The sequence below is a fragment of the Zingiber officinale genome, chromosome 2A, assembly GCF_018446385.1.
Source record: "Zingiber officinale cultivar Zhangliang chromosome 2A, Zo_v1.1, whole genome shotgun sequence".
Taxonomy (NCBI): Eukaryota; Viridiplantae; Streptophyta; class Magnoliopsida; order Zingiberales; family Zingiberaceae; genus Zingiber; species Zingiber officinale.
In genome coordinates, this window is record NC_055988.1 from 77,207,465 (window position 1) to 77,229,228 (window position 21,764).

Genomic DNA, 21,764 nt, shown 5'->3' on the forward strand with positions numbered 1-21,764 from the left:
ATCTCCTCGAACGCAGCTCTAAACAAAATGTTGACCGAGCTCCCGGTATCCACAAAGACCCGAGCCACTCGGCTATTAGCAATAACGGCCTTGATTATGAGAGCATCGTCATGGGGCAGTTCCAGACCCTCCAAGTCTTGGGGCCCAAAGCTAATAACAGGGTCGGACGCCTGCTCGTGGCTGCATCCCACGGCTCCCACATATAACCGCCGACCATGTGACTTACGGGCTTGGCCTGAGTCCCCGTCAGTGGGCCCTCCTGAAATCATGCCGATTTCTCGCACAACAGCGTTGCCCCGGTTTTCCAGCTCTCCGGCATCTCTTCGATCTTCCCCGGGATCGGCTTGGTTAGAAGGACCGGCTAGGTCGGGTCGGGTCTGACGAGCACGTTTAGCCACGGCCCGTTCTTCCTCCATTCTCTGTATTTGGGGCGCTAACTCCGGGGGGGGGGGCAAACCCTGCTCGGCAGCTCGCCTGGAATCACGAGCGAATTGGAAGCAGTTACTGAGATCATGCGTCCTGGACCGATGATATGTGCAATATGGTGCTCCCCTTGGTCCAGGCCTGGACGCGTGTATGGCAGCAACTCGTGGGGCTGGTCTGACTCCCTAAGCGGGTTGAGGGGCAGGCCTGGGTTGAATGCGCTGAAAGGGCTGAGCTGGTTGGAGTGCTCTCCTTTCAGGTCGGTTGCCAGGAGCCACCGTCTTTTCAGCCTTCCTCCTAGCGGCCTGAGCTTCCTCCACCTTGATGTAGCAAGAAGCTTTCTCCACCATATCGTCAAAACTCCGAGCGGGGTTTTTGATGAGGTCCCTGAAGAATTCCCCTTCTTGCAATCCATGGGAGAAGGCGTTCATAAATATTTCTGAGGTGGCGGAGGGGACGTCATTGGCCACCTGACTGAACCGGTTGATGTAGCTTCGCAGAGGCTCGGTCGGCTCTTGTTTAAGAGCAAAAAGGCAATGGTCAGTTTTTTGACACTTACGACTGCTGGCGAAACGACGTAGGAAGGCCATTTTGAAATCCATGAAGTGGTTGATGGACTCTGGGGGCAATCCATCGAACCACTTCTGCGCCGACCCTGATAGGGTATGTAGGAAGACTCGGCATTTGACGACATCGCTGTATTGATACAACATAGCCGCGTTCTTGAACTTCCGCATATGCTCTTCCGGGTCCTTGCTCCCATCATATTCTCCGATGTTTGGGGCTCGATAACCCCTTGGCAGGCTTTCCCTCAAGATCTGAGCCGAGAAGGGTACCTTATCATCCGGATCTTCAGGCAGATCTCTGGCAGAGATTATAGCCTTCCCCTTTCCCGAATCCCGGGATGGATGTAAAGAGCTCTCCGCCACCGACGCCGACGACTCTTCTTTCTTCGGACTATGCTCTCGAGGTCCAGATCGATGATAGTTGCGGCGAGGCTCTCGGAATGAAGTACGAGGGAGTTCTTCCGGTTGCTTTCTCTTTAAGCTCCTGTCGGAAACAGGAGCTGGTTCTTTGGACGCTTCAGGTGCTAGGCGAGGTCGTGAAACCGTGCCTTGTTTTTCAGAGGCGGCTCGCTTTCTGACCTCCTTGAAGAGCTCGTACTCCCCCGCGGTCATGGTAACGTTAATCCTCCTGCTGGAGCTTCGACCAGAGTCCTCCATCTTCACGCTTCGGATCAGGCTGTTGTGTTTTCCACAGATGGCGCCAAATTTGATCCTTTCCGAAAGCTGAGTCGGACGAAGGCTGGTCGCAACGGCCTGGTTGTTGACGGAAAGTCGTGGGTGATTCGGCTCCCACGGGCGGCTGACGATGCTGCAGGAACCTGCACACACTCAGACGATCTCCCTCCTCACGTTAGAGACCAAAACCCAGGGAAAAAGTCCCGGGATCAGGCCCTCCGACGCTCAAGTCAGGTCCTTTTTCCCCAGAAAAAGCAGAGAGCCGAAAAAAATGACTGAAAATGAAAAGTTGTGGAAAAAGTGACAAGAGAGCATACCCGCGTACGAGGAATCCCTTCCTTTTTATGCACCCGCCTCGCTTCCAGAACCTGCAACCCTCTCCGAAAACGTTAGACGCTGGGCTTTGTCGTGTATCCCGGACACCTGTCGTGCTGCTATTGGTCGTGAAGGCATCTTTGCGCACCAAGTTTAGAAAGAACTATTTTTCAGTTTCTAAACTATTCAAAGAACTTGATATTCTGTCTCTTTTAATAACAAAGTTGTTATTAAGAAAAAGAGGGAAGTTATCTGTTCTGGTACGTTGGTTGGTAATTTATAAATCCAACAACTCTCACGATGCAACAAATGGAAATTAGTAACACATCTTCTAACTTTAAGAGAAAGTAACCTTCGAAAATGAACCAATTATATCTTTGGCTTCTAAGGCTAGGTTATATTAACTTGAGTAGGATTCATTGGTAGCTGATGAACTTTTGGGTTCATTAGTAGTGGAAATCTTTCCAACCTACAAGTCTTACTTGGAAGGAAAAATAACCAAGAAGCTTTTAAGTCTAAAGGGTATGGAGTCAAAGATATATTGGAATTGGTTCATTCTGATTTGTGTGATCCTATGACTATCCAGACAAGAGGTAGTATTGAATATTTCGACAACTATTCAAGATACAAATAAATTTACTTAATGTACCGCAAGACTAAGTACTTTGATTAGTTCAAAGAGTACAAGACTGATGCGGAGAAATGTTAAAGTAAAAGTCACTATGGTAAGATCATAGTGGCAAGTACCTCTTGGGAGAATTTAGGAGTCACTTATCAGAAGTAGGGATTCAATCCAAACTAACTGCACCTGGTACACCTCTACAGAATGGTGTAGTAGAAAGAAGGTATAGGACTCTTATGGAAATAAGTAGATTGATGATGAGTTATTTTACCAAATTCATTTTAAGGATATACTCTGGAAACGGAAGTGAACATAGTACCTTCCAAAGTCAGAACTCTCTACTCATATAGAATTGCTGAATAGGCGTAAGCTTATTTTGAAGCATATTTGGATTCGGGTAGTCCAGCACATATGCTGAAGAGAGACAATGATAAGTTGGACAGGAATTCACTTGTTTGTGGGTTATCCTAGAGAAATGAAAGTAGGTTTATAGTCTTAAAAATCAGAAGGTCATTGTTAGCATCAATGACCAATTTTAGAAAAAGGACTATGTAATAAACCATGTGCCCATAAGAAAACTTGTTCTTAAGGAAATAATAAAAGACATGTCTAATCTAGTACCAATTGTACAAGATGAGATACCACAAGGAAACTGTAACACGTATCACAAATGATACACAATTGCAGAAAGTGCCTTGTCGTAGTGGGAGGGTTGTTAGGCAACCTAAAAAGATTCATGTTTTGGGAGAGTTTTTGGACTCGATCCCTGGAGGACATGAACCTGATCTCCGGACATATGACGAAGCACTCCAAGATAAAGATGCAATATCTTGGCAAAGAGTAATGAATAACAGAATTAGAATATATGTATTCTAATAAAATCTGGAAGCTTGTAGAACCACCAAATGGTGTAAAAGCCTTTGGGTATAAAAAGGTCTATAATAGGAAAAGAGGGATAGACAGGAAGGTAGAAACTTTCAAAGCAAGGCTAGATGAAAAAGGAAACTTTTTCACTGGTAGCCATGCTTAAGTCTATCTGGATTCTTTTATCTATTTGGTAAGTGGATGTCAAGACAGTATTCCTTAATGGAAGTCTTGAAGAAAGCAACTTTTTCACTGGTAGCCATGCTTAAGTCTATCTGGATTCTTTTATCTATTTGGTAAGTGGATGTCAAGACAGTATTCCTTAATGGAAGTCTTGAAGAAAGCATCCATATAAAGCAACCAGAAGGGTTCATTGCAAAGGGCTAAGAGCATCTTGTATGCAAGCTCAATCAGTCTATGGACTGATACAAAGCTTCAAGGTCTTGGAACATCCAATTTATCAAAGTAATCCAGACCTTTGGATTCATTTAGTAACTGGATAAGTCTTGTGTATACAAAAGGTGTGATGGAAGCGTGGTGGTATTTCTTGTACTATACGTAGATAACATTTTTGGTAGTTGGAAACAATATCAAAATGTTGTCAGAAGTAAGGGTATGGTTGTCCAAACAATTCGATATAAAGGACTTGGGAGAATGTATATATTCTTGAGATCAAAGTAATAAGGGATCGCAAGAAAAGAATATTTTACTTATTCCAAGCTTCATACATCGGAAAAATCCTTGCTCGTTTTAAGCATGCAAAACTCCAAGAAAGGTTTCTTACTTTTTTAGGATGGAGTAACTTTATCTAAAGATATGTCCCTATAGACATCAAAGGAGATAAAGGAAATAAAGACAGTTCTTTATGCTTCGGCTATCGGAAGCCTAATATATGCTATGCACGAGATCAGAAATCTGTTTTGCCAAGGGCATAGTTAGCAGATATCAAAGTAACCCTTGACAAGGACAGTGGACTGCAGTAAAGCATATATTGAAGTACCTTAGAGGCACTAGAGATTATATGCTAGCTTACAAGGCAGTTAATTTGGTCCTAGTGGGTTGCATGGATTTTGGCTTCCAATCGGATAGGGATAATAATAAGTCAATCTCGGGGTTTTGTGTTTACTTTAGGAGGTAAAGTCATAACTATGGAAGAGTGATAAGCATAGGTGTTTTTCTGGACTCCACCATAGAAGCTTAGTATATGGCAAGCCTCTGAGGTAGCCATAAAAGCTGAACACTACAACAAAAACATTAAAAGACAACGGTTAAAAAATGTTGTCGTAGGCCTTTAAAACTGTTGTAATTGGCAGTGTTGTTAAAAGTGGCGGGCTATGACAACGGTTTTAAACTGTTGTCTTTGAATGAAAAGACAATAGTTTTGCAACGGTTTTAAACCGTTGTCTTTGAATGAAAAGACAACGGTTTAAAACCGTTGTTAATTAGAGCATTTTTCTGCAAGTTACAATTGCTTTTGGGGCTACGACAACGGTTTTTAACCGTTGTCTTTGAGGGTGATAGACAACAATAATGATTTTAAACCGTTGTATTTTAAATTATTATCTTTTAATACCAATATATCATATTTTTAAATATATAATAAAGAATCATAATCAAGAAAGAATATTCCCACATCAATATAATTCAAAATGTTAATTATACAAGAATTACAATCACAAAAGAAGAAATATATCTCATGTTCAAAAAAAATTTATCCCAATAGTATGAAAAGACAACGGTTACTTCCTCGAGCTGACTTGGTCCTGTTCATGTTGTAGACCTTACGTTGAAGGACTCAGTCTTATAGCTGGTCAGACTCCTATTTGCAATTCTTCTATCATTGTTACTTCCTCGAGCTGACTTGGTCCTGTGCTTGTTGTAATAATTTTTCCTTGCTTTGGGAAGTTGATGATGATTTTTCTTTAGTGTGTAATACTAAGGTGCATGGTGGATCATAGACATCAGGAGCCCATTTCACATGTAACTTGAAGTTCGATGGTGAACCATGCTGTGCGCAACTTCCCTTCATGGCAGAAATAAGCTCTGGAAGCATTTGGAGTAGCAGTCTAATAAATACATTAAGGAGAAGTATGAAATTTGCAAACATGAACGTGTATCACATATGGCCAATCCCACTAAAGAAATTATAATCCAATGAAAGTAAAATCAATTCTTGCGAGTTGCAACTAACATGATCCTATTTTCTATAAATAGGAGCAAATCATTTTTGTAGACATGAATCTGCTGCATTTATGCAGAGAATGTAAATATGTCTTTTTCAAAGTAATACTAATTAAGGAAGTTCAATCCGTATGAAAAATTATAACGAGCTTATTTTCATACTAAAATTTTACAGCAAGTACGTGTATAAACCTTATACAGCAAGTGCGTGTACCTTTGAGGATGATACTATTCCATGTAGTCTCATCGCAAACAAACTCAAAACTTTTGCAACAAGCAAAGGTCAACCATTTAAAAAACGAAGTCATGCTACAGATTGTTTTTCTAACAGATTTATGCTTTCTCCAGTTCTGACAACAGGAATATGCATCTGATGATTCTTCCTAAAGAGCATTCTTTGCATCTAACCTTCCATCTCTTACTTATTCTGAACTGCTAGTTTATTATAGCTCCAATGGATTTACTTTGCCATCACTGGGTGGAAGCCAAAAAAACAAAATAGCTTAGGGCAATTTATTAAACGCTAATGGACAAATGGTGACATTTTTCTCAATTGCAGCAGTAATTTGCATAATGAGGCACCAATAATTATATGCATGGCATGTAGATTATTAGCCAAACTTTCTTCTGTAGGGACATTGGCATTTGCATTTCTCACTAACTGCAACATATACCAAGATGCTCCAGGGGTATGAGCATTGGCGACCATGTCATAGAAAGTACAAAAAGGAATATAATACATACACAAACAAAAGGGAAATTGTAGATGAATTAAGGCATGCTTGTACTATAATACCTTGTCTTCAGGCACATGATCATGTGAGTGATCTCCATGCCCTTCCCAAGGATGACGCCAACCCTAAATAGGTGTTTGTACAACAGTTATATTGAGATGACCAAGGTATAGGATGATATTCATAGTAAGGTAATTTACCAAGACTACTGGTCCATCTTGCTTGGACCTATAAAGAATCCAAAACCTGCAAAGGAATGTATATTCACATGGATCATCATGGTTATGTTTGAAAAAAATGAAAGCATTATTTAGAAAAAACCAGCATTTAAAAGACATTTTTTTAATCTGTCATTTGATTTAATGTTTGCAAGGAAAAAGATCTTGGCAGAAATATTATTGTAGAAATTGGATGAAAATTGTTATTTGTTTCATCATATTTGTGTCAAAGTCAGTAAAAGTCGTGAGGTGTTGAATTGAAATGCCCACATAGTAACCCATAGGGAGAAAAACATGTCAGGAATATATTACTTTTGCAATAAGATAAACACCAGAACTATCTCTCCACTTGAGCATATTAACAAACATGATCTCTGCCTTAGACATGTTGAAGTTCCGCAATCACAAAAATCTGCAGAGAAGAATAGAAAGCTATAGCATCAATAGTAAAATTCTTTCACACGATATAGAACTAGGACATGTATGATCAATATAATAATAAGAAGGATTCAAAAAGAGAAATTTCTTCCAGTTACTTAACAAATATATTCTAGCCATACCGGAGAAGCGTATGGTAGTCATCATACTTCTCAGGTAGCTGACCCTTCGATAGCAGTGTGTCCCTCAACGACTTCACCACTTTCTCCTCATTCGGATCGTGGACACCTTGGAACATCGTTGGAAATGCATTGCTTTTGCTGACCTTAGTGAGCGATTTCTACAAGGACCTGAAGGTCAATTTTGAAGTCAAAGGGGGCTTCTTCTTCTCGGGCTCCGGAAAATGCCAATGCGATTCCAAAGGTCCGTAGAACGTGTTTGTCCTTCTCGTCTGCTTCTGTTCCTCAGTGGTCGTCGAATTCCTCCTCGAAGAGTCGCCATTGGACCTGGCTGTAGGATAGTTACCCTTCCACCAAGAACTCATTTCGCTTACCAGCTTTTTTTATCTCCTAAATTTCGCAGAATGCCTAGTTTTGACAGAAGATGGAGGTGGAGGTTGGAGGGAAAAGCCTGGCTTCCCTGGAATAACTTCAAGCGCTGAGTGGAAGCCATGGAAAGGAGATCGCCCTCCATCTTCAAATGATCTATAGAAGAAAAGGAAAAAGCAAAGAATATGAAAGCGTGAGATGGACAAAGGAGCGATCGAGTTGAGAGAGGAATAAAACATCAGTGCTGCTTGATCTTAGTAGTGCTCCAAGGTCGTCGAGGTCGCGGTTGGTACAATCCGTGGCTGCAGATCAGAGGTATGCGATGAGGTTTAGGATGCCTCGACAAAGATCGCCACGTATTGAAAACCTCTAAGCCTTCCATTCTACTCCAATCCCACAGCTGCGCGCTCACCATCACCATAGAAAACGAGAGAGCAAGTGAGAGGTTTTAGGGATCGAGAAGGTAAAGGGGCAGAATGCAGCGGCAAAAAATTTCAGAGAGAGGGAAAGACAAAACGCAGTAGCGGCAAAAAATTACGAACGGGAAAAAGCGGCGAAAGAAGAAAAACAACGCTATTCAATAACACTTAATAGACAACGGTTTTCAAAAACCGTTGTCGTAATCCCAAAAAAAGCGCACATAGACAACATTTTTCAAAAACTGTTGTCATAGCCTTTAAAAACTGTTGTCGTAGCTCCAAAAAAAGATAAATAGACAACGGTTTTTAAAAACCGTTGTCGTAGGTCAAAAAAAATTGCTAAAAGACAACGGTTTTTGTTAAAACCGATGTTAAAAGGTAAAAAGACAACGATTTGGTATAAAACCGTTGTCGTTTGAGTGTTGTTGAATGCGGATTTTCTTGTAGTGGAATGACTCAATAACCTCAAGATAGACTTAGATATGATTTCTGGTTTGTCCAAAGATTGTTACAATTTATTGTAATAATGTTGGTGCAGTAGCAAACTCGAAGAAACCATAAGTCTATAAGGCAAGTAAACACAATAGAGCGCAAGTACCACCCAATACGAGAAATCGTATAAACGAGGAGAAGTTGTTGCTGCCTAGATTGCATCAGGTGATGACCTATAGATCCTTTCACTAAGGTCCTTAAGGCAAGAGCTTTTGATGGGCATGTTGAAGGGTTGGGAATCAGATGTATGGCAGCAGATATGACAACTTAGTCTTTTAGTATAAGTGGGAGATTGTTAGAGTGTATACTAAAAGCCTAGCTTTTGGTATAAACATTTATCTAGAAATAAGAATCACATTGGTCAAATGTCTACATTTATAATAAATGTAGTTGCTCAATTAATTTATATTGTAGATAACATGGTGTGTGGTGTCACATACAGAAGATCATGTTATCGGTTCCTTATAAATTATAAACAGTAGCTCACGACCAAGATGGAAAGGAACAAACCATTGGAAGGTCGTAGTGTAATTAGGTATTAGTTTATCTTAACTATATAATTACACTAGTACACTTAGAGTTTATTGAGTAGGACCATTTGAGTTCATTCCTTTTATACTGACTTTATAAAGGAACAAAGACCTCAGTTATTATGGAAGTGTGTGCTCTTAATCCTAATATAATAACAAGCACATATATTTGATATTTATTTCTTTAATTTATCAATGGGTGAGATTTAGTTCGATGAATCAATAAGCCCGATAAGTTGGGAAATGATATTACTTATAGTGTGTGTTGTTGATTATAGAAGGAAACTGTGTCCTAGAGATACTAGGTTGAGAATGTCCCCAAGAGGAGCTCAAAAGGATTGTCATGTTAAACCCTGCAGGTAGTCCGACATGGCGATGAAGTTGAGTGGTACTACTCTTGGAGCTAGATATTAATTAAGTGAGTTGTCGAACTTATTTAATTAGTGGACATTTGTTCTCTTAAACACGTGGAGACTAACACACATAATAAGAAGGAGCCCAAAATGTAATTTGGGATCGTGCGGTAGTTCAATAATAATTTCTAGTGGAATGATTATTGATAAAATTAAGTTGTGTGTTGGGCAACACGGGATGCTTAATTTTATCGGAGACCAAACCAATTCCTCCTCTCGGTCCCTATCATAGCCTCTTAATTATAGAGTACTATACCCACCTATACCCACCTTCTTACCCATCCTATAGGGGCCAGCCAAGCTAGCTTGGAGATCAAGCTAGGGCCGGCCATGTTTTGGTTCATGGGTGAATTCATGTGGCCGGCCCTATTGAACTCAATAGGTGGCCCTATTAAAATAAAAAGGAATTTTATTTTTTAAAATTTTTCTTATGTGGATAACATGATTTAAAAGAGAGTTAAAATTTTTTTTCCTTTTATAAGATTCTACAAAAGATTAAGAGAAGAGTTAAATCTCTTTCCTTATTTGTAGATTAAAAGGTTGATTTTAATTTTGGTAAAAACTTTCCTTTTAATCATGTTCATGATTTAAAAGAGTTTAAAAAATAAATATCTCTTTTATAAAGCTTCTACAAAGATTAAGAAAAGATTAGATATCTTTCCTTATTTGTAGATTGGAAGAGATTTTAATTTTTAAAGATAACTTTCTTTTTATCCACATGTTTAAAAGAAATATTTTAATTTATAAAATTTCCTTTTTATTGACCATCATGAAGGGAAAAATTATTAGAGAAATTTTTTATAAAATTTCCGGAAACAAATTAGGAAAGTTTTAATTGAATTAAATTTCCTTTGCTTGGTTTAAAGTGGCCGGCCACATTGTTGATGAGAACAAATTATTTTTAATTAAATAAATTTTCCTTATCAATGGCAAAAGAATTAAGGAAATTTTTATTTAAATTTCCTTATTTGCCAAGGCCAAGGATTATAAAAGAGAGGGTAGAGGTGCCTTCATGGCTAACAACTCTATTATTTTTCCTCTCTCTTTTTCTTCCTTGGTGTGGCCGACCATCCTCTCCTCCTTTGTTCTCTTTGATGGCCGAATCTCATCCTTCTTGTGGAGACTCATATGGTGGCCGGATCAAGTTTAGAGAAGAAGAAGAAGAAGGAGAGAAAGAAAGCTTTGTTTCTAGCATCCCTTGGAGCATGGTGGTGGTGGCCGAACCTCTTCATCCTAGGAGAAGTTTTGATGGCCGAAACTTGTAAGGAAGAAGAAGGTGCTAGGTGGTTCTCATCTCGGAAGATCGTTGCCCACACAACGTCCGAGGTTAGAAGAGGAATACGGTAGAAGATCAAGAGGTTTTTCTACAAGGTATAACTAGTAATTTTTCTTTCCGCATCATACTAGTTATTTATGGAAATAATACCAAATACAAGAGGCTTATGATTCTAGAATTTCTAATATGTTTTTCGATGTTGTGTTCTTTTGTTTTTTCTTTTCCTTGTGATTTGATTGTTCTTTTCGGTTAACCTAAAGTTATTTTAGGAAATTAAATATTAGCTTTCTATAAAAGGTTTTGTCTAGTCGGTGGTAGTTGCTCCCATATCCAAGAAGGCCGTGTGCCTCGCCACGTCAGTACTGGGAACCAATTATGGAAATTAATATTTAATGGAATTAATAACTTAAGGTGATTTGGGTCGAACGTGTTAAGTTCCGCAGGAGATCCAAGTCAAAACCTAAAAGAACAAATATACTAAGTTTTGGATCAAACGTGTTAAGTTCCGCAGGCGATCCAAAATTTAATTTAAAAGAACACATGGTAGCTAGGAAAAGGTTCAGTCCTTTGTACAAAATTTTTGTACAGTGGAACCTCTAGGTTTTCCGAGTAGCAACCAACATAAGGAGGATTCGACCCACTCTTTGACAGTGACTTTCTAACAATTCCAAGCTCTTTCTGCTATGCTATCTTCATGATTCTGCTCTATTGCGACACTACTATGCCCAACTACTGCAGTTAGAGCAACACCAACCTCGAGCTACACTCTTCACACTTTACAAATGTCGGTAACATTTTTTTGGTTAAATACTATTGTTCTTGCATAAGAAAGTGTAGCATGTCACACTTTCTTATTTTGTAACTGAGATTCAATTATTTAGTGGATTGCCCATCAAATACTTCCTAAAGGGGTATAGGCAGAGTAGGAGTCATCGAAGACTCCGAACCAAGTAAAACCAACTATGTTCTGATTCCTCTGTTTCTTTTTCTTATTCTATTTTCCACTACACATTGATTTTCAAACCAGAAAAGATAATTTTTAAAAAACATGATTCAGCCCCCCCCCTCTCTCATGTTATATGCAATCCTATAGTCTGGAAAACATTGAATACTTTAAAAAAGGTCATACAGATGATCAATAGAATAAACAAGCAAAAGGGGATCAATGCAAAAAAGAAAGAGCGCGAGGTGAAGTTAAAATTGGTTGTATGTCAAAGATTTCAATTGTCAAGGAATAAATTGGACCTAATTAGGTTGTCACTAATTTCATGGAAGCCATAATCATCCACTCTCGACTTCTTCAAAGATGCATTTTCTATACTCACATCGTAATATTTTGGCGACAAAGAAAGTATTAACTCAATAGTTTTCATAGGCCAATGTGTCAACTTATCAACAAATGCAAGTATTAAAGGTAGAGTTTAGAGAGTCTGAGCGAATAGGTTACACAGAAAGAAAAATTAGAAATTTTGAGAAAGAACTAAGGGATGAACAAAAGGGTATCAATACAGAAACAATGATCAAGTTATTTGTATATGAGAAAGAGTATAATTCAACTTTTTTCTTTGATTATGAGACTAATTCAAATAATATATTTAGTAGGTATTTTTGAGTGACTCATGTATCAAGGATGGCATATAATGTATTTAGTGATATAGTTGTATTTGATACAATATATAATACCAACAAATATGGGTTGATTTTTGCACAACTTGTAGGAGTTAATCATCATGATTAGACAATTATTTTTGATTGGCTTTATAAGTGATAAGAAAATTAAGTCTTTTGTTTGGCTACCTAACAAGTTCATAGAAGTCATGTCTAAAGGTGCACCAAATATGATCATCACTGATTAAGATCTCGCCATTGCAAAAGTCATTGCCCAAATTTTGTCTCAGATAGTGCATCGATATTGTTTGTGGTATATACTTGACAAATTCCCAAATAAATTAAACCCTTTGATTTTTTGTGACTACTATCAATGGATAAAGAATGTCATTGGAAAGTCTACAATACTGATGAATTTGAGAATTCATGGAAAAAGGTTATCAAGTGTACTCACTTGGAGAAAAATGATTGGTTGTCATTAGTGTATGAATTACAATACAAGTGGGTGCCAGTATATTTTAGCCATGTATTTTATACTAGAATATCAAGTAGTCAGTGATCTAAAGGCTCACATTCATTTTTCAAGAGATAAGTCTCATATAAGAACTCATTGATGAATTTTATCACCCATTTTAATAGGGTACTGAAACACTAAAGATACAATGAGTTAGTTACTAACCATATTGATATGAATGAGCATCCAGGATTAAGATAAATTGGTCAATAGAAATTCAAATGGTTAAGGTGTGCATGAAAAATAAATGGATAGAGTTTCAAAGTCAAATGAGTGAGAGTCATGGTTATTATGTGCGGCAAACATCTATGGGAGTTGAGTTAGTGGTTTACCATGTGATGAGGTTTTAAAGTTGTTCTTCCTTGAAACCAAGAGTCCTCACTCATGACAAACAATGGGACTACATATTCGATGGCATTCCATGCAGACATATATTAGTTTTTTTTCATATCATACAAGTGTTTCATTTGCCTGATATGTATATGCTCAAACGATGAATACTAGATGCAAAGGTTGGAACAATCTATGCTTTGGGGAGAAAATTTTTCATCGATGATCAAGATCCAAAAAAGTTTTAATGTCAAGACATTCGAGGTTATCCTATAAAGTTTCAATACTAATTGATGATGCATCTTTGACTAATAAGAAAATAAAATTTTTGGATAAAGAATTCAATTGTATCTATAATAAAATTAAAGAGATGAACATTAGTAGGACATGCGGTGATGGAAGTCAAGGAAGAAATCTATGGATGAGACCCCTAGTATTATTGATCCTTCTTTAGTAAGAACAAAAGGATGTAGAAAGAGATTGAAATTATCAAAGGAGAAGTAAACCTCAAAGTCCAGGTTATGTCGTGGATGCGAACATCAAGGTCTGTCACATGAAAAGTGCAACTGTCTAATTTTGCAGCAAGGGTATGTGTCAATTAATTTTGTATTCATATAATAATTTTATTTACAAATCAAGTAATTTTAGGAAATTTTCTAAATGTGATAATGTGCCAATTGTAGATCAAGTATAGCTAATCATCATAACAACGATGACGATACATATGAAGAAGAGTTGACATCTATAGCTGGTACTATCAAAGTTTTATTTTATTTAATTATAATAGTTTATTGATTTAGAAATTTTAGTTAATAATTGTCTTTATTGTTATAGGTTCTAACAATAAGCTCTAGTTCTACATCTTTTGAAGATACATAATGCTTTCAATGTTGTGTGTATTAGTTGATCAAATTCGAACAGTTATTTATGTTAGTTATGTCACACCCCGGGGGAGTCCATATCGAGGAAATTTCGACAACATCTCCCCTGTACGGGTGACAATCTGAAACTCATCTACAAATCCCTCAGGGTTCACAACCATCAGCCAACATGGCTAGAATATATAATAGATAAAAATAAACAATCCACGCAGTTAATAATAAATCAGCCTTCGGCTGACTACACAACCACACAGTTTATAATAATGCTTACTCCACTACAACAAGGGCAACACACACATCGGAAAACCTTTGCAGCGGAAACGTGGGCATCAGACCCGAAGCACGATATAAAATCCAAAGTGCAAAACACATACATCACAAGTATGTAGTTCACTAACAAGGAAACACAAATCCGAATATATATAAAACCACCTCAACACCTAGTGGGGACTAGCGACTAGAACCTTCTGACAGCTTCAACCTGAAATAGAAAATATATTAATGGGGTGAGTCCAACATTCAGTGGATACCAAGATGACATGCATAGTAGGAAATAACCAATAGTAACAATTATGCGTACAGTCTCTTGGAATAATAATGGAAAATGCAAAACTCAATGAAATGGGAGAAGCTGTACTCACCAGAACCTCCTATCCGGAAATAAGGGTCATCAGACCAGATACAAAATGTCACCTGTATGCATGTCAATCATATGCAACCACCAAAATGCAACATACATAATGTAGCAAGCATAAACAATAAATGCAATCCATGCATATGATGCAAAAATGACATGGTCACCCCTGACGCCAGTCAGCCATCTCATACACAATGGTGAGACCGAGTGGGTAGGGCTATGACAACTGTGTACTCTACCATCACTACTTCTGAGTGATCGAGTGGACAGGATGTTGTTGGAATACACCTATCATCTTACCCCAAGTCATAAGTGGGGGAGTTCAATGCTCTCATCTCCCCGAGACGGTCCAGAGGAGGGATCCCTGTCCTACTACCACGCTGCATCACAACTACCCATAAGTGGGCCAGCAGAGCCCTTAATAGAGCAACCTGCTGCAACACACCCTGCCTGATATACCACTAACCCAAGAGTGGTTGTGTGTGCAGATCCATATAACTGACGATGTACTCAACAACAATGGAGCCGACAATCGCTCATCATGCAATCATGCAAGATGGTGCATGACACTAACATGTAGATACTGACAGTATACACCTCCATATAAAATGTACCAAAAAGGAAATAAATCCATGCAATGATCTAGGTAACAATAAACTAAGTACACAAGTCAGACATGTCAAATAACTAGACTACTACACAATAGGGCAATGTATGTCACTATTTCTATGAACAAGAGTAATCATGGCAACAAATAAGAGAATATAAGTATAAATGCATAATAGATAGGAATATAGGCAGACCACAAGAACCAAGAAGTGACATACCAAAGCAGAAGTAAACACAATCATTACTACTAGCTATAAATTATTATGCATATAAAAAATGACCATATCAAGGAGATAAGTCAGAGGTACCCGCCTCAAAATATAGGATCGTATCCAGTAATCCAACGTCGAGATGCCTGTCTCGAATCAAAGTCCTGAAATACATGATATACATTTTAGCTAATCATATATAAATTAAATAGCTAAATTAAATCTCAAAACCTATATAGGGTAACTCCAATCAAATTTGATCATCGCTTAACCCCCAATATATGTTTAGGTCTCGGTAAAACAATTCACCACCTAAACTTGAGTTAATCCAACTTTAACCCTAAGCATTCCATAATCAACTTAGGATAAACAAACTTGAATCAATTCCAATAACTCACCCCAAATCTCAGATGCTCCCCTGTTGGTCCACTGCCGAAGGAATATGTCAAAATTTGTGGCCAAAATCAAATATAGCCATTGCCTCCCAAACAATCACTCTAAATCAACACTAAGAGATCAATTGCCCAAATCCACCACTAGGTTTAATGCATACCTTAATTTGGCCGCTGGAAGCCCTAAAACTATGATGGATCGAGCTAGGGCTTGACTCAACCGATCGAAGGGTGGGCGGCTGCAATCACAGGCCACCTGTGTCTCAGACTCAACCGCTGATTACAGCTATCGAAGCTCATAGCTCTCAATCCTAGCTGGGGAGAAGGTCGGCGACGATCGGGAGCTAGGGCAGAGGGGAGGCCGTCAACACTAGGGCAGAGGAAGGAGATGGTGGTGGCTTCGGTTTCCGGCGAGTGCTTGGCGTCTGCGATGAGAAGAGGAGGCGGCACTGCGGCTTCAAGGTTCCAAGGGTGTCGTCGGTTCGGGAGGGAAGAGTAGACCGGGACGGCGTGGCAAGAGGGTGAGGGAGGAAGGCATAAGTCGGTGAAGTTAGGGCACGAGAGAGGAATTTAAAGAAAAGGAAAAAAAGTATTTAAGGAAATTAAATATTTCCTCGTTCAAATAGGGTAACTTAAATAAGCTTTTCCCTAGCACAATATTTTATACCCTTAACATACGCCATACGAGCTCCGAAAATTTTTTAGAATTTTTTTAAAAAATTCTAAAAATTCCGTTAAGGTTATTCCTTATATAACTTTATTATTTTATTATTATTTGGGTGTCGTATTTTACATTCTCTCCCACTAATAAAAATTTGGTCCCTAAATTTTTTTTATTTACCATCAGCAAGTACCAGCCATCAATAAACCATATAAATGTTGAACAGAATGACCAACCCACATACCTCAAGTAAAAAGATGGGGGTATTGAGCTCGGATCGTATCCTCGAGCTCCCATGTAGCCTCCTCATCCGAATGATACTGCCATCCAACTTTAACCAGTCGGATAGTCTTGTTCCGCAGCTAACGCTCTTTGTGGTCGAGAATCCGTATCAGAACCTCCTCGTAGGTAACGTCTGGCTGAATGGGAACTGATATATCTGGCAGAATATGTGCTGGGTCGGCTATGTATGTCCTCAGCATAGACACATGAAATACATCGTGAACGCTTGCCAGAGACGGTGGTAGCGCCATATGGTAAGCTACAGCTCCAATCCTCTCCAAGATCTGAAAAGGCCCAATGTATCGTGGAGTTAGCTTACCTCGGAGGCCAAATCCCTTTACCCCTTTCGTGGGTGAGACTCTAAAAAATACATGGTCGCCAGTAGAGAACTCCAGGGGTCTACGTCTCCAATCCGCATAACTCTTCTGGTGATCCTGCGCCTCTAGCATCCTCCGTCTGATAGTGCGGACAAACTCTACCTCCTGGTGAGCTCTCTGAGGTCTAGCAGCTGGGCCTCCCCAACCTCCTCCTAGAGGGTGGGTGTCCGATAAGGTCGATCATACAACGCTTCAAACGGTGCCATCTAGATAGCCGAATGATAGATATTGTTGTAGGCGAACTCTACCAATGGCAAGTGGTCCTCCCAACTGTCCCCAAAATCCATAACATAAGACCTCAGCAAGTCCTCTAAAGTCTGGATGGTTCGCTCTGACTATCCATCTATCTACAGATGGATGTTGTACTGAATCAAAGTTGTGTTCCCAAGGCTTGCTACAGACTCTGCCAGAACCAGGACATGAACCGTGAGTCTCTATCCGATATAATTGTCAAAGGGACACCATGCAATCTGATGATCTCCCGACAATACAGCTTTGCCAATCGATCCAAAGAATCAATTTTCTGGATCGCTAAAAAGTGTGTGGATTTAGTTAATCAGTCAACGACTACCTAAATCGCGTCATGGCCTCGTCATGTCCTAGGCAATCCTACCACAAAATCCATGGTGATGTGCTCCCATTTTCACTTCGAAATAGGAATCTTCTGAAGTAAATCAGCAGGTCTCTGGTGCTCAATCTTCACCTACTGACAGACTAGACATCTAGCTACAAACTCCTCAATGTCTTTCTTCATGTCGTTCCACCAATAGGAATGCCTCAAATCTCGATACATGCGTGTTTCGCCTGGGTGTATCGCAAATTGAGAGCGATGTGCCTCCTGAAGTAGTTCCTCTAAGACCGGGTGAGATTGAGGTACGCATAACCTGCCTTGGAAATAAATAATGCCCTCCTCATCTCGGGTGAACTCGGTCTGCTGCCCGGAAGCTATCTGGCTGCCAATGAACTGTAAGTGTTGATCACCGACCTGAGCCTCTCGAATCCTCGTCCTGATCGACGACTGAGCAACCATGGTAATCAGAATACCCTGCTCCTCAAGGCCCAACTTAGAGAAACCCTGAATCAAGTCCATGACTAAAGCTTGGTGGCAAGCTAAAGTCTCTCTGGACTTCCGGCTAAGTGCATCGGCAACCACATTAGCTTTCCTTGGGTGGTAGCTAATGGTACAATCATAATCCTTCAAGAACTCCATCCATCTCCTCTGTCGGAGATTGAGTATCGTCTGAGTGAAAAGATATTTGAGACTCTTATGATCAGTGAGAATCTCAAATTTAATATCATACAGATGATGCCACCAAATCTTCAAAGCAAAGATAATGGCGGCTAGCTCCAAATCATGTATTGGGTAGTTCTTCTCATGCTCCTTCAACTAATGAGAAGCATAGGAAACTACCCTGCCGTGTTGCATCAAAACAGCACCCAAACCTTATAGAGAAGCATCGATGTAGAGTATGAATCCGTCCTCTCTAGAGGGCAAAACCAGATTTGGTGCTGACACTAATCTCCACTTCAGCTCTTAAAAGTTGGTCTCGCAGGATTCTGACCACATGAATTTCACACCTTTCCTAGTCAGGCGTGTCAGTGGCATAGCAATGCGAGAGAAACCCTCGACGAACCATCTGTAATATCTGACCAATCCCAGGAAACTACGGATCTCCTAAACTGATTTTGGTTGCTCCCAGCTGGTTAGACCTAGGTTGACTTATCACTCTTCTCATTGTCTTGAGAAGATTGTAGTTTATAGGGGGCATAACCATGTCACATTTAAATTTGTGTATATGTTGATATATGCCATGATATGCCATGACGTATGTGATGCATGTGTAGCTATCGTAAGTAAGTCTTTTTCATATGCCTACCAAAGTTTGGTACTCATTACTACCTCGATCATCTGTAGTCAGGTTTGCTAAAGCAAAGTGACTCGTTTTATCTTGGTAGAGTGCGACAGGATAATTGTGATGTCCGACTATTGAACTTTAGATGTGGCTTAATTAAGTTACCTTAATTGGATTGAGAACTTAAAGGCATAACCCATGAGATGTAAATTATATTATACTAGTCTTGGGAAATTAGCCAAAGCTAACTCAAGATGAATTATAATATGGATTTCATAAGATGGAAAAAAAATGAAAAAACAATGTTGTTCGCCTAAGGATACAAGAGTTACATAGGATGTAATTGGTAAACATTGTCTACCTAAGTTATACTAAGTCTTGGGTGATTAGCCAAAGCTAACTCAAGATAAGGTATAATATGGATCTTGACCAATTGGTACACGTTGCCTACCTAATTTATATAAGTCTTGGGTGATTAGCCAAAGCTAACTCAAGATGAGGTATAATATGGATCTTGTCCCACTTGAATGTCTTTACTTTTGGGGTTAGAGCTAGTAGAGACTTGCTCCTATCAAGCTTTAGAATTTAGTGGGAGAATCATTTAATTAAAAGCCTTATTAAATGATCTGAGTATGATACTTCTTTGCATTTTATTGTTATAGACCACCATGTCGCCTAGTACGTAGAAGACACTATCTCTGTGATCTATCCTTGATAAGAATAAGCTCAATCGAGCTAATTTCCTAGACTGATATAGAAACATGAGAATATTTCTCAAGAGAGAAAGAAAACTGTGCGTCCTAGAGCAGTCTATTCCTGAAATACCCTCTGCTACTGCTACTAGAGTTGATAGGGATGCTTACGAGAAGCATCAAGATGATGCATTAGATGTATCATGCCTTAAGCTCGCCACCATGAACTCTGAGCTTTAGAAGCAATATGAGAACATGGATGCTTATGATATGGTTGAACACCTTAGAAAACTATATCAAGAACAAGCAAGGCATAAGAGATTTGAGATCTCTAAAGCACTGTTTCAACGCATAATGCAAGAAGAAAGTCTTGTAGGGCCTTATGTGCTCAAAATGATCGGGTATGTGGAGAATATACAAAGGTTGGGATTCCCACTAGGCTAAGAATTGGCCACTGATCTTATCTTGCAGTCATTGCCCGATAGATATAGTCAATTTGTCATGAACTGCAACAAGAATGAAATTGACAAATCGCTGCCTGAGATGTTGAGCATATTAAGGGTAAGACCCAAGCCAAAGGAAAGGGCAAGACTCATGCATTGAAACCTAAAGGTGGGGTTGTTAAGGAAGGAATCTGCTTCAATTGCGGTGTGACTGGACACTGGAAGAGGAACTGCAAGGTATACCTAGACGAATTGAAAAAGGAAGAGAAGTGAGACTTCTGCCTCAGGTATATATGTTATAGATGTTAATTTATCTATTTCTTCTTCACGGGTATTAGATATCGAGTGTGCATCACACATTTATACTAATGTGTAGTGGAAGAGAAATAGTAGAACATTGACAAAGGGTGGACCTACAAGTAGGCAATGGTGCAAGAGTTGTTGTTGTCGCTGTAGGAACATATTCCTTATCTTTACCTGCTGGGCTTGTTTTAGAACTTAAAGAGTGATGTTATGTACCTACCTTGACTAAGAACATTATCTCTGTTTCTTGTTTGGACAAGAAAGGTTTTTCATTTGTAATAAAGGACAAATGTTGTTCCATTTATTTCAATGAAATGTTCTATTGTAGTGCACATCCTATGAATGTACTCTGTATTCTAGACTTTGGTAACCCAATCTATAACATAAATACCAAATGGTTCAAGTTTAATGATTTGAATCAAACATATCTCTAGCATTATCACTTAGTTCACAAAATGAAAGTTGCATATCCCAACTCCATAAGGATGGATTTTGGACTCATTTGATTTTGAATCATATGGGGAATGTGAATCTCGTCTTCAAGGCATGGTGACAAAGACTCCATTTAGTGGACACGGTGAAGGGCTAATGATCTGTTAGGACTCATACATACTGATGTATGTAGCCCTTTCAGAATAGCAGCTAGAGGAGACTATCATTACTTCATTACCTTCACTGATGATTTCAGTAGATACGGCTATGTGTATCTGATGAGACACAAGTTAGAATCCTTTGAAAAGTTCAAAGAATTCAAGAATGAAGTACAAAACTAACTTGGTAAGAGTATTAAGATGCTTTGATAAAATTGAGGTGGGGAATACCTTAACTAAGAGTTTCATGACCATCTCGTTGAGTGTGAGATCATATCTCAACTCACTCCACCTGGAACGCCACAATGGAATGGTGTATCAGAAAGGAGGAACCATACTTTATTAGATATGGTACAATCGATGATGAGTCATACAAATCTTCCTACTTCCTTCTGGGGACATGCTCTAGAGACAACCGCTTTTACACTTAACCGAGTTCCATCTAACGCTGTCATAAAGACACCATATGTGATATGGCCAAGGAAGAGTCCCAAGATATCTTTTATGAAGATTTGGGATTGTGAGGCTTACGTTCGACGACAAGTCTCAGATAAACTAGGACCCAAATCTGACAAGTGCTACTTTGTTGGATATCCCAAGGAAACAAAGGGATATTACTTTTATCATCCCACCCAAGGTAAGGTGTTTGTTGCCAGGACTGGTGTGTTTCTAGAAAGAGAATTTATTTCTAGAAAAACTAGTGGCAGTGAAGTCGATCTTGAAGAAGTT

General features: G+C 39.1%; 1 long non-coding RNA gene across 1 annotated transcript; it reads right to left on the reverse strand.

Annotated features, from left to right (window-relative positions):
* Window positions 1-14,137: 14,137 nt before the first annotated feature.
* Window positions 14,138-16,376, reverse strand: LOC122041258. Its single transcript, XR_006128941.1, has 3 exons — window positions 15,996-16,376; window positions 15,841-15,871; window positions 14,138-15,606 (listed from the first exon to the last, which is right to left on the reverse strand). It is a non-coding gene; the product is annotated as an uncharacterized LOC122041258 (long non-coding RNA).
* Between the last annotated feature and the right edge of the window lie 5,388 nt (window positions 16,377-21,764).